This window comes from Globicephala melas, chromosome 9, assembly GCF_963455315.2.
Source record: "Globicephala melas chromosome 9, mGloMel1.2, whole genome shotgun sequence".
In the NCBI taxonomy this organism is placed as follows: domain Eukaryota; kingdom Metazoa; phylum Chordata; class Mammalia; order Artiodactyla; family Delphinidae; genus Globicephala; species Globicephala melas.
Window position 1 is genome coordinate 53,855,637 of NC_083322.1, and position 18,087 is coordinate 53,873,723.

The window sequence follows — 18,087 nt, forward strand, 5'->3', positions numbered from 1 at the left end:
TTGTCCATCTGCCCATCCATCCACCTATCAATTCATCCATCCATCCAGCCAGCCAGCCATCCATCCCTCCCCACAGACATCTAATCCTCCAAGACAATCTTCAGAAAGGGTTCCTTTCTATTTGGTGATTGAAAAAGGAACTTTCTCAGGAAAGGATCCCTAGTTCAAAGACTTCCTCTGAGAACACATAAAATCGCTTGAATAGTCTTTACCGCGGGGGCTGCGTCGTTTTAAAAAGACTGACAGTCTTCCTCAGTTCTTCCTGTAGGCCAATGCCATGGCAAAAGGGTACATAAGGACTTATTTTCCTTTTTTTCCCTCCTGAAACCTCTGGTTGCTTTTTAGCAACTACTTTTTGACAAAGTGAAAGATGAAGCCTTTCCTCTTTCACAAGATTTATGTTATTTATCTTGTAATATTTCAGAGTTTAAAAAAAATTCATTGCCACTTTTGTGGCATTTTTTAACTATAAAAGTATTTATTGCTAAGTTGCATAATATTTTAAAAATTAAAATACAATATTACATAGAGAACAAATATAAATAGTTAACGTATACGGTTAATTTCTTTAACTTAGTAATATACATTTAAGGTTCCTCCATGTCTTTTCGTGGCTTGATAGCTCATTTCTTTTTATTGCAGAATACTATTCGATTGTCTGGACGTACCACAGTTTATTTATCCATTCACATGCTGAAGGACATCTTGGTAGCTTCCAAGTTAGGGCAATTATAAGTAAAGCTGCTATAAACATCCATGTGCAGGTTTTTGTATGGACATTTACTTTCAACTCCTTTGGATAAACACCAAGGAGCATGATTGATGGATGATATAGTAGGAGTAGGTTTACTTCTGTAAGAAACCACCAAACTGTCTTCCAAAGTGGCTGTACCATTTTGCATTCCCACCAGCATGAATGAGTGTTCCTGTTGCTTCACATTCTTGCCAGCATTTGGTGGTGTAAGTGTTCCACATTCTGACCACTCTAAATAGATGTGTAGTGCTATCTCGTTATTGTTTTAATTTGCATTTCCCTAATGACATATGATGTGAAGCATCTTTTCATAGCTTATTTGCCATCTGTATATCTTCTCTGGCAAGGTGTCTGTTAAATTCTTCGGCCCATTTTTTAACTGGGTTGTTTGTTTTCTTATTGTTGTATTTTAAGAATTCTTTGTATATTTTGTATAACAGTTCTTTATCAGATGTGTCTTTCATAAATATTTTCTCTTGTCTGTGGCTTGTTTCTCATTATCTTGACATCATTTTTCACAGAGCAAATGTTTTTAATTTTAATAAAATCCAGTATTAATTATTTCTGTAATGGATTGTGCCTTTTGTGTATCAAAAAAGCCACCTAGGTTTTCTCCTATGTTATCTTATAGGAGTCTATAATTTTGCATTTTATGTTTAGGTCTATGATCCATTTTGAATTAATTTTTGTGAAGGGCCTAAAGTCTATGTCTTGATTCATTTTTTGTGTGTGGATGTCTAGTTGTTCCAGCACCATTTGTCGAAGTGACTGTCTTTGCTCTATTGTATTGCCTTTGCTTCTTTGTCAAAGATCAGTTGACGATATTTATGTGAGTCTATTTCTGGACTGTCTATTCTGTTCCGCTGATCTATTTGTCTATTCTTTTGCCAATTTCACACAGTCTTAATAACTGTAGCTTTACTGTAGTAAGTTTTGAAATCTATAGTATTAGTCCTCCAACTTTGTTCTTCAATACTGTGTTGGCTATTCTGTATCTTTTCCCTCTGTATATAAACTTTAGAATCTGTTTGCCAATATCCACACATGAACTTGTTGGGATTTTGACTGGGATTGCAATGAATCTATAAATCAAGTTGGGAAGAACTGACATCTTGATGATACTGACTCTTCCTATTCAAGAACACAGACTATCTCTCCATTTATTTGATTTCATTCATTAGAGTTTGGGAGTTATTCTCAAATAGCTCTTGTACATATTTTGTTAGATTTATACCTAAGTATTTCATTTTGTGGGGTGCTAATGTAAATGATGATGTGGTTTTTATTTAAAATCCACTGTTCATCACTGGTCCTCAATATAATTTTTATCAGCAGCTTGGTAATTGATCATATGGCTCTTTGGTAAGCTAAGTAACTAACCTCTTTCTCTTAAAAAATATTTAGAATTTTTTCCTGTTTTCTGATATTTTAAATATCAATGAGATAATGAACAACCCTACACACACACACACACACACACACACACACACACACACACACATCTTTAAGGGTTCCTAAGATAATTTCCTAATAATAAATTCCTTAAAGTGGAATTTCTGGGTCAAAAAGACACATATGTTAAAGGTTTTTGACACATGTGGCCAAATTGGGCTTGAGAAGTGTTATAAAACTTTAAATTCCAATTGACAGTGTATGAGAGTGCCTCTTTGTTTACATCCTCAGCAATTCTGGGTATTATAGTGTTTAGATTATCTTTTGGAAGAGGTGTTTTTGATTTAAAAATTATCTTGTTTTGGACTTCCCTGGTGGTGCAGTGGTTAAGAATCCGCCTGCCAATGCAGGAGACATGGGTTCGAGCCCTGCTCCCAGAAGATCCCACGTGCCGCGGAGCAACTAAGCCCATGCACCACAGCTACTGAGCCTGCACTCTAGAGCCCACGAACCACAACTACTGAGCACACATGCCACAACTACTGAAGCCCGTGTGCCTAGAGCCCGTGCTCCACAACAAGAGAAGCCACCACACTGAGGAGCCTGCACACCGCAACAAAGAGTAGCCCCCCGCTCACCACAACTAGAGAAAGCCCGCACACAGCAACGAAGACCCAACACAGCCAAAAATAAATAAATATATTAAAAAAGAAAAATTATCTTGTTTTAGTTTGTAATTATATGGTCACTGCAGAGATGAGTAAATCTCTCTATTGAGGATACCAATAATTTGCCATATGCTGCTTGTATTTTCCCCACTTTGGTATTTTAACAGGTGCTGAGCTCACCTGTGAGTACAACAAAGTGGGATGGAGGTGTGAAAATGTCAGTAGTGACAAAAACAATAGGTGTGTGTGCGTGTGTATGTGTGAATGCACGTGTGTGTAGCCAAATGATTTATGCTTCAAAGAAGTGGTTAATGGACAATGGTATAAGAGTTCTTTTTCACACTTCAGAAAGTTAAACATAGTCCAGAATAGGAAAATCTACAGAGACAGAGAGTAAATTAGTGGTTGCCAGAGGCTAGAGGAAGGGGAGAATGGGGAATGACTGGTAGTGGGTAAAGGGTTTCTTTCTGGCACGATGAAAATGTTCTGGAATTAGACAGTGGTAATGATTGCACAACTTTGTGAATGTACTATAAACCACTAAATTGTACACTTTAAACGTATGAATTTTATGGTATGTGAATTACATCTCAATAAACCCATTATTTTAGAAAGTCAGTGTGCTTATTTTTCAAATACCCACTTGAAATTTTGATTTTAATAAAAATGACAATGTGTTTTAAATCATTTTTCCAAGGCAAAAGAAAGAGCAGAGGCATCTAGGCTTACTGATCCAATGTTAATTCAAGGGTAATGTGTACATTATTTGCAGTGGTGAAATTTTTCTAGAATTAGATGTTGATGATGGTTGCATAGCGTTGTGTATATACTAAAACCCAGTAAAGTGTACACTTTAAAATGGTGGATTTTGTGGTATGTGAATTGTATCTCAAATTTTTAAAAGTTGATTTAAAAAGTTGGCACAGTGCTGCTATATGACCCAGCCATTCCACTCTTAGATGTATACTCCCAAAAACTTGCACACGAAGGTTCACAGCAGTATTATTCAAAACAGCTTTAAAATGAAAACAACCCAAATGTCTATCACTTGATGAAAGAATTAATAAAATGTGGTATTTCCACACAATGGAATATTACTCAGCAACAAAGAGAAATGAAACACAGATACATCCTGCAACAGAATGAACCTTGAAAACATTATCTAAGTGAAAGAAGCCAATCACAAAAGACCACATATTGTATGATTCCATCTGTGTGAAATGTCCAGAATAGGCAAATTTATAGAGGTAAGAGAGTAAACTAATGGTTGTCCTGGGGGAAGGGGTGGAAATGGGGAGTGACTGCTAATAGGTAGGGCCTTCTTTAGGGGTGATGAAAATGTTCTGGAATTAAATGGTGGTAGTGGTTGTACAATCTTGTGAATATACTAAAAACCATTGGACTGTACACTCTAAATGGGTGAATTATGTGGTATGTGAGAATGGTATCTCAATAAAACTGTTTAAAGAAAGAAAAATGCTAACAAATAGCAAAATGTTGAGACAAATATTGAAGAAAGACAGATGGTAGAAAGTCTCTGCTAATATGATGTTAAAAAACCAAAGAAACAAAACACAAAGAATCCCTGTTTCCTTTCTCAGCCTTCTTTATGAATTATAGACAGAATTTACCAATATCTTGAATCTATAATGACTCCTTTGACCCTTTTCTCCCTTCTTCTTCCACTGTTCACATTACAAATGTCCTGCTTATTCACAGAGTTTATGAAATCCACGTGCATTTTTTTTTGCCAACGTTATGCTGTAATATGTTTCAATTAAGAGTTTGATACCATTTCAGGTTTTTACTTTTACCATTCACTGTTTTTTTAAACAAATACTAAATAAATGTGTTGCTATTACACATTCATGCTGGACAGTCACCACAGTGATCAAGTCGGCCAGAAGAAGAGTGTTTACTGCAAGGCTCTGGTTCTTGTTATTATTCAACTGTCTACATGAAAATTAGGTCTCCCTAGTAACTAAATTGTTTTAGCCACTGTTTTGACTTTTAACAGCCTTGGGAGTAAAATCATGTCAAATGTTTTACGTTATAGAACTTCCGAATTCATTCAACAAATTTTTATTGAGAACCTGTTATTGACCAGACACCATTTATTTATCATGAACATTAAAGAACACTATTTGGTTAATCAAGTGTGATTTTTTTCTTACAGATACTGGTAAGAACACTTCAAAGACGTGAATGGGATTAATTCAGGACTGTTGCTCCTGACAGATAAGCCAGTCTACCTGCTGTTGAATGATGTGCAAGAAAGAAATTGGGTAAGAAGAAAGTTATTTGAATAAATTTTTTTTTTGCATTTGTAGAGTGCTTTTGTTTCTCAGGATTTTTTTAACGAACAAAAAATCTTTTAAAATCCTCACAAGAACCTTAGGAGTGCGGCTGGGCAGCACTTTCCACATGATTCTTCTGTGGATGAGGACATGGAAATTAGTGACGTTGTGTGATGGGCTTGCTTGGATATGCACAAGAATGCAGAAAGTCTGACTCTTACTATTTTATTTCAACTTGACCTCTAGAAGTAAGAAAGACTGACGACCAAACCTCTCTAACATTTTCTAAACTGTTTATTTTATTCACACTTGATTCTAATCTAAAGTTGCCTTTAAAGAGAAAAGAGCCCCACCTAGCTACTTGCTCAGTGGGATCTGGTATTCCATCTAATCTCCTTATGTTAGTGTATAAATTGACCAAGGTTAAAGAGAAAAAAATCTTTCCTCAATGTTTGGGGATGGTGGAGTAGGACAATTTATCTGCAAGGTATAAAAAGGTAAGGTGTACCTCTGCTTTTTGGTGAGAAAAGTTCAGAAGTGAGTGTGTTTTGTTAATGAAAACTTCACAATACTTATCTTTGGCTAGAGATTAAACGTGGAAAGATCCACCCATTCATAATCACAGTTTTTGTAAAATTATACATAGTAAAAACTAATGGATCATAGTCTTCATCTGTTGCAGAAATGTTACAACTTTAATATTGCCCAAATGTGTATAAGTGCTATATTTTGAGCCATTGCATAATAATAATTTCTCACTTTTACCAAGCGCTAATTGTGTACTGTGTAGGCAAAACCTACACTTCTCCTGCATATCTGTTTTGTTCTCACACTACTGCCACACTCACAACGCTTCTGACACCAGACATGTGGGTTTTCTGAGACACCAGCTAGGTGTCCTACAGTGTAACTCAATTCTGACACTATCTACCTGGAGATGGCATCAGATGCCACAGGATAAGGACTCAGTCCTACAAGACTGCCCCCCTCCCCACCACTTTAGATGCCAATCGCAAGTAGTAGGTCCCCAGGTTACCCACAACTTGTGTTCAACTTGGCTACAAATCAGAGATTCCCGTGACCTCCTTAGATTCGATTATTTGCTCGAATAGCTCACAGAACTCAGGGAAACACTTAACGTTTACCAGTTTATTAAAGGGTATGATAAAGGACACAGATGAACATCCAGATGGAAGAGATATGAAGGGCAAAGCATGTGGGAAGGGGAACGGAGCTTCCATGCCCTCTCCCAGTGCTCCACTCTCCCAGCACCTCCACGTATTCAACAACTTAGAATAGAAGCTTTCTAGAACCTCATATTTTGGGATTTTTATGGAGGCCCCATCATGTAGGCATGATGGACCATTAATTCCATTTCCAGCCCTTCTCCCCTCTCTAGAGAATGGGAGGTGAGCTGAAAATTCCAAGCTTCTAATCATGGCTTGGTCTTTCTGGTGACCAGGCCCCATCCAAGAGCCCACCAAGAGTCAACTTATTAGGGCCTTCCCTGGTGATGCAGTGGTTAAGAATCCTCCTGCCAACGCTGGAGACACGGGTTTGAGCCGTGGTCCGGGAAGATCCCACATGCCGCAGAGCAACTAAGCCTGTGCACCACAACTACTGAGCCTGCACTCTAGAGCCCATGAGCCACAACTACTGAGCCTGCATGCCACAACTACTGAAGCCCGTGCACCTAGAGCCCGTGCTCCACAACAAGAGAAGCCATCACAATGAGAAACCCATGCACCGCAACGAAGAGTAGACCCCGCTCACCGCAACTAGAGAAAGGCCCGCACAGCAATGAAGACCCAATGCAGCCAAAAATAAATAAATAAATTTATTTAAAAAAAATTCAGAGTTGTTTTTTTAAAAAAAAGAGTCACCTTCTTAGAACAAAGGACATTGCTATCATCCAGGAAATTCCAAAGGATTTAGGAGATCGGTGTCAGGAACTGGGGTCAAAGACCAAATTTTAGAACAAAAGATGCTCCTAAGCTCTTATCACTTAGGAAATTACAAGTGTTTTAGGAGCTCTGTACCATGAACTAGGGGTAGAGACCAATATATGTATATTTTCTGTTATATCTCACATGTACGAAGACCTATTGTAAGTGGTGCAGGAGGTGGGAGGACTGAAGGAAAGAACATTAATTCTCCTGGCTTCTTCCTTGCCTGACCATGGGTTGGCAGCAGGGCAGCTTTCATGGGTGTGTGACCTCTGCAGTCAATAGGGCCCCATACTCAGAGGGGTCCTGCATTTGATTTAATGCTTTGCTGACACCATTTTGAAATTCTTAATTTTATCTTTGAATGTGTGTTTCGTTAGTAAAGTCTGATTACTAAAGAGGAGATACACGTGATACACGTTATGCCATTTCTGATTGCCCCATTTGCATACAGCATTTCCAGTGCTCCATGGGCATAGCATTCCTGTGCATCCATGACACTTGGGAGTTCACTGAGACTCAGAGCAAGGTCAAGGTGAACCTCTGCGACTGATTAAGCCCGAAATGCCTCTCCTTCCACTTGAACCAGAACAAACAAACAAACAAAAGGCTGTGGCATGCTAAGAAACCCAACTAACCAAGGAACTCTATCATATCCTTTCTTACTCATGTTACGTCCCTATATTAGCCAACCACTTACACTAAAAATGATGCCATAGAAGGAAAGGGAGGACAGGACAATCCATAGTTCCTTTTCCTTTCAGTCCCTCTTTACTCATTAGTAAGCCAAAGGCAGACAGGGTTGGTACAATGTGTGTGTATAAAGAAGTTAAATGGAATAGTTGAGTTAGTTCTGAGGGGTGTTTCCACTGTTCCAGCAAGAAAACAAATGCATATGTTATGTATGAACTTTGAAATGTAAATTGGATAATTTTGGTGATTCTGCTGCATACAAGTTAAATGCTCTTATATTGCATTTAAAACTGACATTGCACAATGTAAGTGGTAAAGTTTGTGCTGATAATTTAAACTTTTAATTCTTTTCTTTACTTTAAATGGTGTTAAATGGAAAAAATTTAAAACATGACCAGTCAAGTGAGAGGGAAAGAAAGACTGTGGAAGAAAAGCTAAAGTTTTATATTTCAGGACCTTTAATTACATTTTTTTCTTGATTTTTCAGTTTGCACTGGGCTTCACAAATTTATGTACTTGGTTAACGGTGTCTGCGTTCCTCCACCCAAGGCCACAATTCCTGATGGTGGCCCTTTTCTACAGCTACAGGTCTCCTTGGGTGCCCAGAGCTGGTCCCTCTCCCTTGCTCCTTCAAGCCTGCGGCTGGTAGCACCTGCCACTCTTGCCAGTCCGGTGCGGGCGAGAGGGAAGGGGTATGGAGGGAAAAGAGGGAGATATCGCCTTCCCTTGTTTTCCTTTAACCTCTGCCCACACCTTCGTAAATCACTTTCATCATTCCCTCTTTTTTTTGGGGGGGGTACGCGGGCCTCTCACTGTTGTGGCCTCTCCCGTTGTGGAGCACAGACTCCGGACGCGCAGGCGCAGCGGCCATGGCTCATGGGCCCAGCCGGTCCGCGGCATGTGGGATCTTCCCGGACCGGGGCACGAACCCGTGTCCCCTGCATCGGCAGGCGGACTCTCAACCACTGTGCCACCAGGGAAGCCCCATCAGTCCCTCTTTTACACGCCTCCGTTTTCATATATTTTACTGTAGACAATTTCAAACATAGACATATATAGAGAAACTAGTATAGTAGATGCCCACATAGCCATTATCCGGGTTCAGCGATACTTCTTTCACTCCTTTGGAGTGTGCCATCTGTTTCTTGCTGGGATCCTGGCTGATATAGGGCCGTCCTATGCATTTGGACTACTATTCAGAGTCATTACACCCCTCTCTTCAACAGGGACAGCAACTATTCAGATTATCTCTGAAAAGAACCAAATTATCCCACAGATTAAAATGGAGGAAGTGGCTTTAGACATATTTCCTGCCTGTTCAGTGAAACTTGGTTCCCTAACTCCCTCCCGGGCATCCTAGCTCATCTTAAACCAGGCTTTGTTTCGTACACAAAGCTGCAAAGAGAGGGCATACTTGGTACCATTCAAAATATGTGAATCACATTAATCAACAGTGTTTATTCCCATAGATTAATAAATGCTTTGTCCTTTCACTCATGAGAGAAAAGGAAACACTTGGCAAGAATTTTTTCTTTGTGAGGCGGTCCTCTTTGTGAGAGGATTGATTACATGGTCATAGATCAGCAGTATATTTATCTTCCACAACTTCAGGAAAATAATTTTGTCATTAATGAGATTTGCTAGTAAAACAGAAAGGTCATATCCACAAGGATAGAGTCATTTGTAATATGAGACCCTGGTCTCTTAACAAGAAAGATAATCATTTCAGTTTTAGTCTTTTTATTAGTAGACACAATAAAAGTAATGTACTATTCTAGAAACAGGTATTTGGAATTAGACTCTTTTTCATCACGTTCCATCAGGTGTACCATAGGATTGTTTAAATCAATAGGAAGCCAGAAGGAAGGGGTGCGGAAAGAACTAATATTTATTGAATGCCTTCTTTGTGTTATAAGTGCTCTCAGGTTTATTATCAATTTAATCCTCATAGTAATCCTAGGAGGCTGATGTTATTATTCCTGTGTTATGGAGGAGGAAAGTGAGACTTATGTAGGATAAGTTGCTCCAAGGCCCACAGCTACATAATAATTAAAATAGCCACTATTTATGTATGGCTCTGCTTGACTCTATGCAAAGCACTTTACATTGAAATTTATGAAATTTAACCCTATGGGGTAAATCGCTTTATGCCCATCATACAGATGAGGTGGGTTAAGCATCATGCCATGGTCACATCATTAATACTGGCAGAGTCAGAATTCTGAGTCAGTCCTGGTGGACTCAAATCCTTGCTAGTCTCACCACCTTCTGTCGGCTGCCAAAGAGATGGGTACACTGTTACAATTTCTTTTTCCATCTTGAACTTCTCTTCCTCTTTCACAATGTCCATTCAATCATTCTCGTTAGATCTTTCTCTTTGATAAAGGACACAAAAGCAAATGTGAGTAGACAGGTCCTTTGTCATCTTATTTCATTGTGCAGTCAGTCTCAACAGCTGGCCTGTTCTTTCCTTCATCATTTTCTTGTCTAACACAATTTTCTCCTTTCATTGTCTCCAGACATGTTCATTCAAGTACTCCTAAAATATTTTAAGAAGTAATACATTCCTCACCACATTTTTAAGTTGATGCCTAAAATTTTGATCATGTTAGGTTACATATATATATATATATATATATTCCAGTACATTATGAATGACATTTAAAAATAAACTGTCACATCTCTATTTGAATCTATCCAGTAGAATCTAAATATTATAACAATTTGATGCCCCATAATACTTTTAAAATACACAAAAATAAGTTCTTCTTTGTTCGTTTTTCTTCTTGAAATTGTATTTCCATTCCATTTCCTAATATATATTTTATACTTTAAAGTATTTCATGAATAACATACTTCTATGCAACAGAAATATGGAAATAATTTAAAATTTCCTGTGATCATAAGGTTCTGAGTGTTAGAAAATTCTGCACAATTTCTCAAAACATCATAAATATATTGCAAATACTGATGAATAATTATTAAACATAAAATGTAAAATTGTATTGGAATTGCAGATCTTAATGACATGAGTAAAGCCTTTCTCCCCCATGTATCCAGGGATAAATATACAGGATTTAGTGTCAATGTTGAATGTATGATTTGGCAAATAGAGGTGCTGAGAAGCTCTTCACCTAAATAAGTAAATAAGAATGATGGAGTGTTTTTTTTAAAAAATATTTATTTATTTATTTGGCTGTGCAGGGTCTTAGTTGTGGCATGCAGGGTCTTCGTTGCTGCGTGCAGGATCTTTTTTCTTTTAGTTGCGGGATGTGGGATCTTTAGTTGCAGCTTGTGGGGTCCTTAGTTGTGGCATGCATGTGGGATCTAGTTCCCTGACCAGGGATTGAATCCGGGCCCCCTGCATTGGGAGTGTAGAGTCTTAACTGCTAGACCACCAGGGAAGTCCCTGATGGAGTTTTGTGATAGCAATGGGACTCAGTTCTTTGAATTCTTCTCAGTTATATACCAAAAATTATATGGTAATATACCATCAAGATTATTTTTAGTAATCTCTCATCTTGATGACTTAATTAGGTGTCCTTCCCCTTTTAAAAATAATTAATTAATTTTTGGCTGTGTTGGGTCTTTGTTGCTGTGCATGGGCTTGCTCTAGTTGTGGCGAGCAAGGGCTGCTCTTCATTGTGGTGGCTTCTCTTGCTACGGAACACGGGCTCTAGGTGTGCGGGCTTCAGTAGTTGTGGCAGGCAGCCTCAGTACTTGTGGCTCGTGGGCTCTAGAACGCAGGCTCAGTAGTTGTGGTGCACGGGCTTAGTTGCTCCGCGTCATGTGGGATCTTCCTGGACCAGGGCTCGAACCCGTATTCCCTGCATTGGCAGGCAGATTCTTAACCACTGCGCCACCAGGGAAGTCCTAAATAGTGCATTCTAATTGACCATATTTAGAATTAAATATAAAAGAGCCAAAGTATTCTATAACTGTGATTACAGATATAATCACTGATATTTGGAATTTGCTTGCTTGAGTAGACCAGATAATTAGAATACCATGTTAAATAAGCTGAGGTTCAAACCTATACAAGACTGAATGCTTTACACAGGGAAAAATTTCCATGGCTGAGAACTGCATTCTTAACCTGGGCCAGGTATTTCAAAAACATGCTGTTTCGGTCATAAGAGAGCACAAGGAGGGGGTGGAATGGGTAGGGAGAGAAACATTACAGAAGACTTTGTGTAAACTCATCAGCACTGTTGGAAAAACAACACAAAACCACTATCAAGTCAATAACGTTATCTTTGGCCTATAAAGAACAGTACATTTTTTGGCCAACTATCATCCTCAATAATTTGTCTTGTTGTTACATAATATGTTTCCTTAAGAAAACTCAAAGAGCCCTACACAAGTTATGTCATTTTCTTTATAACATGCTGAAGCCGAAAGCAGAAGGGAAGTTGTCTAGACCAGTGCTATCCAAAAGAAATATGAGCCGCATAAATAGTAATTAAAAATTTTCTAGTAGCCACATCTTTTTAAAAAAAGTAAAAAGAAATAGGTGAAATTAATTTGAATATTATATTTTACCCAATATATCTAAAATGTTATCGTATCAACATATAATGAATGTAAAATTTGGCCATGAGAGCTATACCATTCTTTTGTTGGTACTAAGTCTTTGAAATCTGGTGTGCATTTAACATTTAGAGCACATCTCAGTTTGGACTGGTCACATTTCAAGGGCTCAGTAGCCACATAGCATCTCAATTCTAGAGAATATGGAAAGGGTGATGGTCATAGAATCCAAAGTCCGGGCTTTATTGCAAGCTAATATCAATATAATGTGAGTCAGAGTTTGTCGTTATCCTGCTCAAAATCCTCCTGACTTCTTATCACTCCCAAAACAACAGCTAAACTCTTATCTCTGAGGCTGAGCATGATGCAGCCCCACCTTCCTTACCAACTATCTGACCTACCAATTTCCCCCTCACTCATTCTGCGCCCCCCTGTCCCCACCCCCATCTCAGGATTGTGGTACTTCCGCCTCCTTCAGCTTGGAATGCATCTTCTCCTGCCTCAGTCCCTGAATTCATTTAGGTTTTTGCCAAAATGTCATCTCAGGAAGGCCTGTGACCTAAAATAGCTCTCCTCTCTAGCCACTCTCCAGAGTGATCTCTTGGTATTCATTACACTAAACACTGAAAGTACACATGCATTTTAAAATTTGTTTACTATCTATCTCCTCCACTAGAAAGTAAGATCTATGAGGGCAGGAGCGTTGTCTTGTACACTGTTGGATCACCAACACCTGGAATAGTGCCTGGCACACAGCAGGTTTGTTGAAGAGATGAGTGATAATGTTGTCTTTGGCAGATCATTTAGAGGGTATAGTGCAGTGTTTAGGAGTGTACAATCTGGAGTCAGACTCTTTGAGATCAAATTCCAGCCTGTCTGCTTACTGTCTCTGTCCTTTTGAGTAACTACTTAACTTCTTTAAACTAGGTGCTTCATCTGAAAAATGTGGTTGTCAACAGTAGCATCCATTTTGTAGAGATGATGTTGTTTTGAGAATGAAATGAGATAAAGTAGGTTAAGTACCTAATTCAGTATCCCACCCATAAAAAGCACTCAAGAAAATTTCCTGTTATTATCTTTTAAACAGTGATTAAGATGAGTGCCTTGGCTCCCATGTATTCTTCAACCTGCCCCACTGCTTCACAGACACTGCTCTTGTCACGGTTACTAACAGTCCCTCCTCTTTGCCTCTGCAGTGTATGTGTTCCCTTTCGGCTCCTTGGATACTGTTGAACATTCTCCTGCCTGACTTCTGTAGTACACAGAACTTTCTACTGCCTCTCTGCCTACTCCCTTTTACTCCCCTTTGCTGACTGCTCTTCCCCTTCCCTTGTTTATATTAGTTCAGTCTCTGTCTTTGATGCTGGTTACTCTACGCCCACTCCCTGAACAATCTCACCCACTCCCAGGACTTCAATTGTCATTTCTATGCTGCTGATCCCAAATCTCCATCACCAGCCTGGCTTTCTCTCCTGAGCTCCAGGCTGTATCTGCAATGGCCTTATAGCCATTCAGCTATTGAATATCCAATGCTAAAATCATTCTACTTCATCCAAACCTGCTCCTCTTCTGAATTTCCTATTTTAATAAACGGCTCCCCACTCACCCATTGTTCAAACCAGAAAATGCAGTATGTATCAGTCTTGAGTCCTCCCTCTTCCATCCCACAATCCAATCAGTCGCAATCTGCATACTTCTACCTACCCCTGTCGCCATACCTGAGTCCAGGCCAATTTCCTGTCTAGATTCCAGGCTAGACTAGCTAAGCTTCCTTATAGACACCACTGTGTCCATTCTTTCCTTCCTCTACTTCTCCACAAAGTAACAAGAGTAATCTTTTTTCTATTTTTGGCTGCGTTGGGTCTTCGTTGCTGCGCGTGGGCTTTTCTGTGGTTGTGGTGAGCAGGGGCTACTCTTTGTTGTGGTGCGCAGGCTTCTCCTTGCGGTGGCTTCTCTTGTTGTGGAGCACGGGCTCTAGGCGCACGGACTTCAGTAGTTGTGGCACACGGGCTCAGTAGTTATGGCTCGTGGGCTCAGCGCAGGCTCAGTAGTTGTGGTGCATGGGCATGTGGGATCTTCCCAGACCAGCGCTCGAACCCATGTCCCCTGCATTGGCAGGCGGATTCTTAACCACTGCACCACCAGGGAGGCCCCAAGAGTAATCTTAATAAAATGCAAATCTGATCTCACTATCATACTCAGAGCCTCATTGCTTAGAGCTCCAAGGTGATGGGTAGCTCCCTATTGCCTTTAAGATAAAGTCAAATCTGGGGGGCAATTTAATTATATATGTTTGAGAAGTTATACTGGCAGGCTTGTTACAAACAAACAAAACAGCATTCCTCCAACATACCCTCTCCTACAGCACTGTTCACTATTTCTTGTGCTTCAGCCTCCCCGGGGGCAACCGCTATCAACTATTTTACCTGATTCTTTTGGGATTATCTCCGTATCTCTAAAGAACGTGTTTACATTGCTATTTTAAAAAAATTTCAGTGACTTCCACTCTAGAAGATGAAGATTTAGCTTATTTTCACTAAACCCTATGATACCCACCACATACATAAACACTTTTTATTCCTCATCTTCTCAACATGGGCATAACTTAACTATGTTGCCTTCAGTAGTTACACTGATATGACTTTGTAAATGTTATTCACATCTGAGCCAAAGAATACTATGCTACAAATACTTTTTCTTTATAACTTTTTTTTTTGAGTTAATAACTTTCCCCCCCTGTAACTTGGTTTTTGTAATAAAGAGGCTTAACTCCATTTTTGATATTTGACTATTGGAAGCTTTCAACCTCCATCCCTCTTCCCTATCTTCCCACATCTGGGCAGCCAAGATGAGAAGACTTGTGTAGGCCTTTACGTCTAAGAGCTGATGGGAATTTCAAACAGGGCAGACTTTAGCCCATGTTAGGGTAATTCCCCACCATGCTGGCTCCACCTTTTAACCACAGTGAAAGCCCCAAATCACCCCTCATCCTTTGTCATTTTCTCATCAGACTCCTGCATGAGCCCTTTCCCTGCTGGGAACCCCTATCTTAGTATTAGTACTAAGTATACTTTATTTATAGTCATGGGTGGATGCATCGTGTCATGTGTCTGGACATCCAAATAAATTCCTAAGTGGGAGATCATGCTCACCTTTGGGCAGACTGATCTATATATTGATATATACTTATCATCAATACATTCCCAAATTGCCCCACCCCCAGTTTTAAGAAATCTTCCTTCAACATTCTTTAAATGCCGGTCATTCTATCCATGTCATTTTCTTGGTGATCTTTCTCCAGGGCATCTGCCCTGCTCCAGTCCAGCAGATTGGTTGATCTTTAGGCTTCCTTCGGAGCTGTGGTCTTAGATTTTCCCTTCACCATCACCCTGACTTTCTCATGTATCAGAATCCCATTCCCTGGACTCTATTTTCTCTTTTCTTATTTTAGTTGAATAAATTCTCTCATAGCTCCCTGAGAAATGGACCTGTCAGATACTGTTTTTGACCTTTGACGTCTGAAAAAAATCTATATTCTGCCCTCCCACTTAATTAATAATTTGGCTGGGGAACTCTACATTAGAAATCATTTCCTTCTACTATTTTCTAGCATCCAGTGCAGCTGTTGAGAAATCTGAAGCCATTCTGATACCTGATTCTTTTTAGAATCCTGTTTTTCTTTCCTGAAAGTTTCTAGAATATTATCTTTGTCCACAGGGTTTGCAATTTCATAATGACGTGTCTCAATGTAGGTTTGTGATGTGTCTCAATGTAGCTCCAAGACATCCATTGTCTTGGGAGCTCGATAGGCTCTTTTAATTTGGAAAGTCATGTCTTTTCATTGTAGGAAATTTTCTTGAATTGGTTCTTTGATAGTTTCCCCCCTTCATTTTCTCTGTTCTTTCTTTCTAGAACTTTCAGATATTGTACTTCCTGGACTAGTCTGTACCTTTTTCATCTTTTATCTTTTTTTCTCTTTCTATCTTTTTGTTTTACTTCCTGGGAGATTTCCTCAACTTTATATTTTAAACCTTCACTGGAAGCTTTCTTTTATACTGTGATATTTTTAATATCCAAGAGTTCATTTTTGCGCTCCGGCTGCTACTTTTAAAAACACTAATACCATCTGGTTCTTGTTTGATGACTGCAATATCTTATAATATTTCACTATTTTTGAATCTTTGAAGGTATTAATAGTAGGTTATTTTTTTCCTCCTGCATAGTCTTTATTTCTTCTTTGTTGCTTTTCTATGTTAGTTTGTTTTGGCCTCTGTCTTTCTTATTAGAATATTCCATCAACTGTCTATAGAGATCCTTGACTGTCTGCCCATATCTAGAAGAGAGGCACTAGAAAGCTTTGGGCAAGCTCAATTTACATGGTTGGCTTGTGAACTGTGGGTTTCACTGTAGGGCAATCTGTTGGTCAGAAGTATGGGAAGAAAGTGAAGAAAGAAGGTTAGGTGTCTTGACAGTCAATTATAAACTTTCAGTAGGTTGCCTCCCAGCCTTGCCAACTGCTGGCTTAGGATTCAGCTTTCTTGGGACGGACAGGTGAGTTACTACTCAACCATAATTTTTCCAGCTTCCAAAATTGTGTTGGTACTGTTTCTTCTTTTATTATCTGTGTGCTTGGGGACTTCTACTTTTAAAAAAATCCATTCATTATTGTTTTAGTGGGTTTTCAGGAGGAACGGAAACTCCCATGAGTGTTGTCTGACATTTCTAATAGGAATTAAAGCATACAGAGTCTTTACTGTATGATTATTGAAGTGTCTACTTTTTGGCCCTTGTCGAATTCACCAACCTTATCTCATGTCCATTCTATATTCAGACTACCTTTTCAGTTTCTTGAGTGCACCACATTCTGCCTTTGCCATCTGGCCCCCACAAGTGCTGATACCTCTGCCAGGAGCTCCTGTTTGCCCCCCGACTGCCTCTATGGATCTTTCAGGTCTCAGTTTAGGTGTGATTGCTCAGAGTGGATGTCTCTGACCCTCATATTAGGGTGAAATCTCCCTGCTGTGGGGTATCCATACCACTCAGTCCTTCCCCTATTTTAAAATGGGTCACCTTTTATTTTTCCTCACTAGTCTGTAAGCTCTGTGGAGGTAGGGGTTGTGACCATGCTCCACTTCTTTCACTGCAGTATATCCAGCCATTAGCAGAGTGCCGAGGACATAGTAGGTGCTCAATGTGCATTTGATGAATAAACAAATGAAGACAAGTGAAAGGACTTGCTTATGATAAGAAAACAGAGATAGTACTGGAAACTGATTCAATCAATCCTTTCTGTTCAACTGTATCGGCCTATCCTTGTTTTCTTGGTTTGCAATTAGAAGAAATCAAGATAGTCTTGATTAGGAAAAGGAGGTAATGATCTCTTAAATTTGTAGGTGGGTCGTACCAGGATAATTGTCTATCTCTGGTTTATAAGTTAGGAAGCAGAGGATTAGTGATATTATACAATGCATGAGAGAAGGTTCTAGAACTGAGAATTAGTATCTTCTGGCTCCTAATACTGTTTTCTTTTTTACTGTTTGAAACACATCTAGGATGTTACGTCTCTAACCTTATTGTCTTTTATGCTTCACGGGTATTTCTGTGTTGTTCTCTATATCTGTCTTTCATCAAGTAACTATCATCATGTTGCTATTTAAGGGACAAAATCAGCGATTCTCACTTGGTGGGGGTTGTACAAGAATCACCTTGGAGGCTTTTCCAATCCATATGTACCCCTTCCTCCTCCTGTCCCTCCAGTCCCTGCCTAAGGTGTTCTATAGTGGTTCTTTGAAAATGCTACCCAAGTG

The 18,087-nt window shown here is 39.3% G+C and overlaps 1 protein-coding gene across 4 annotated transcripts in view; it reads left to right on the forward strand.

Moving 5' to 3' along the window:
• Nucleotides 1-18,087, forward strand: part of CDK14 (cyclin dependent kinase 14) — a 716,216-nt gene that overhangs the window by 101,125 nt on the left and 597,004 nt on the right. For all 4 annotated transcript variants that reach the window (XM_070046334.1, XM_070046337.1, XM_070046335.1 and 1 more), the window contains one exon: nucleotides 4,991-5,099. The gene's annotated coding sequence lies outside the window, so the exon portion shown is untranslated. The remainder of the gene's footprint in view (nucleotides 1-4,990; nucleotides 5,100-18,087) is intronic.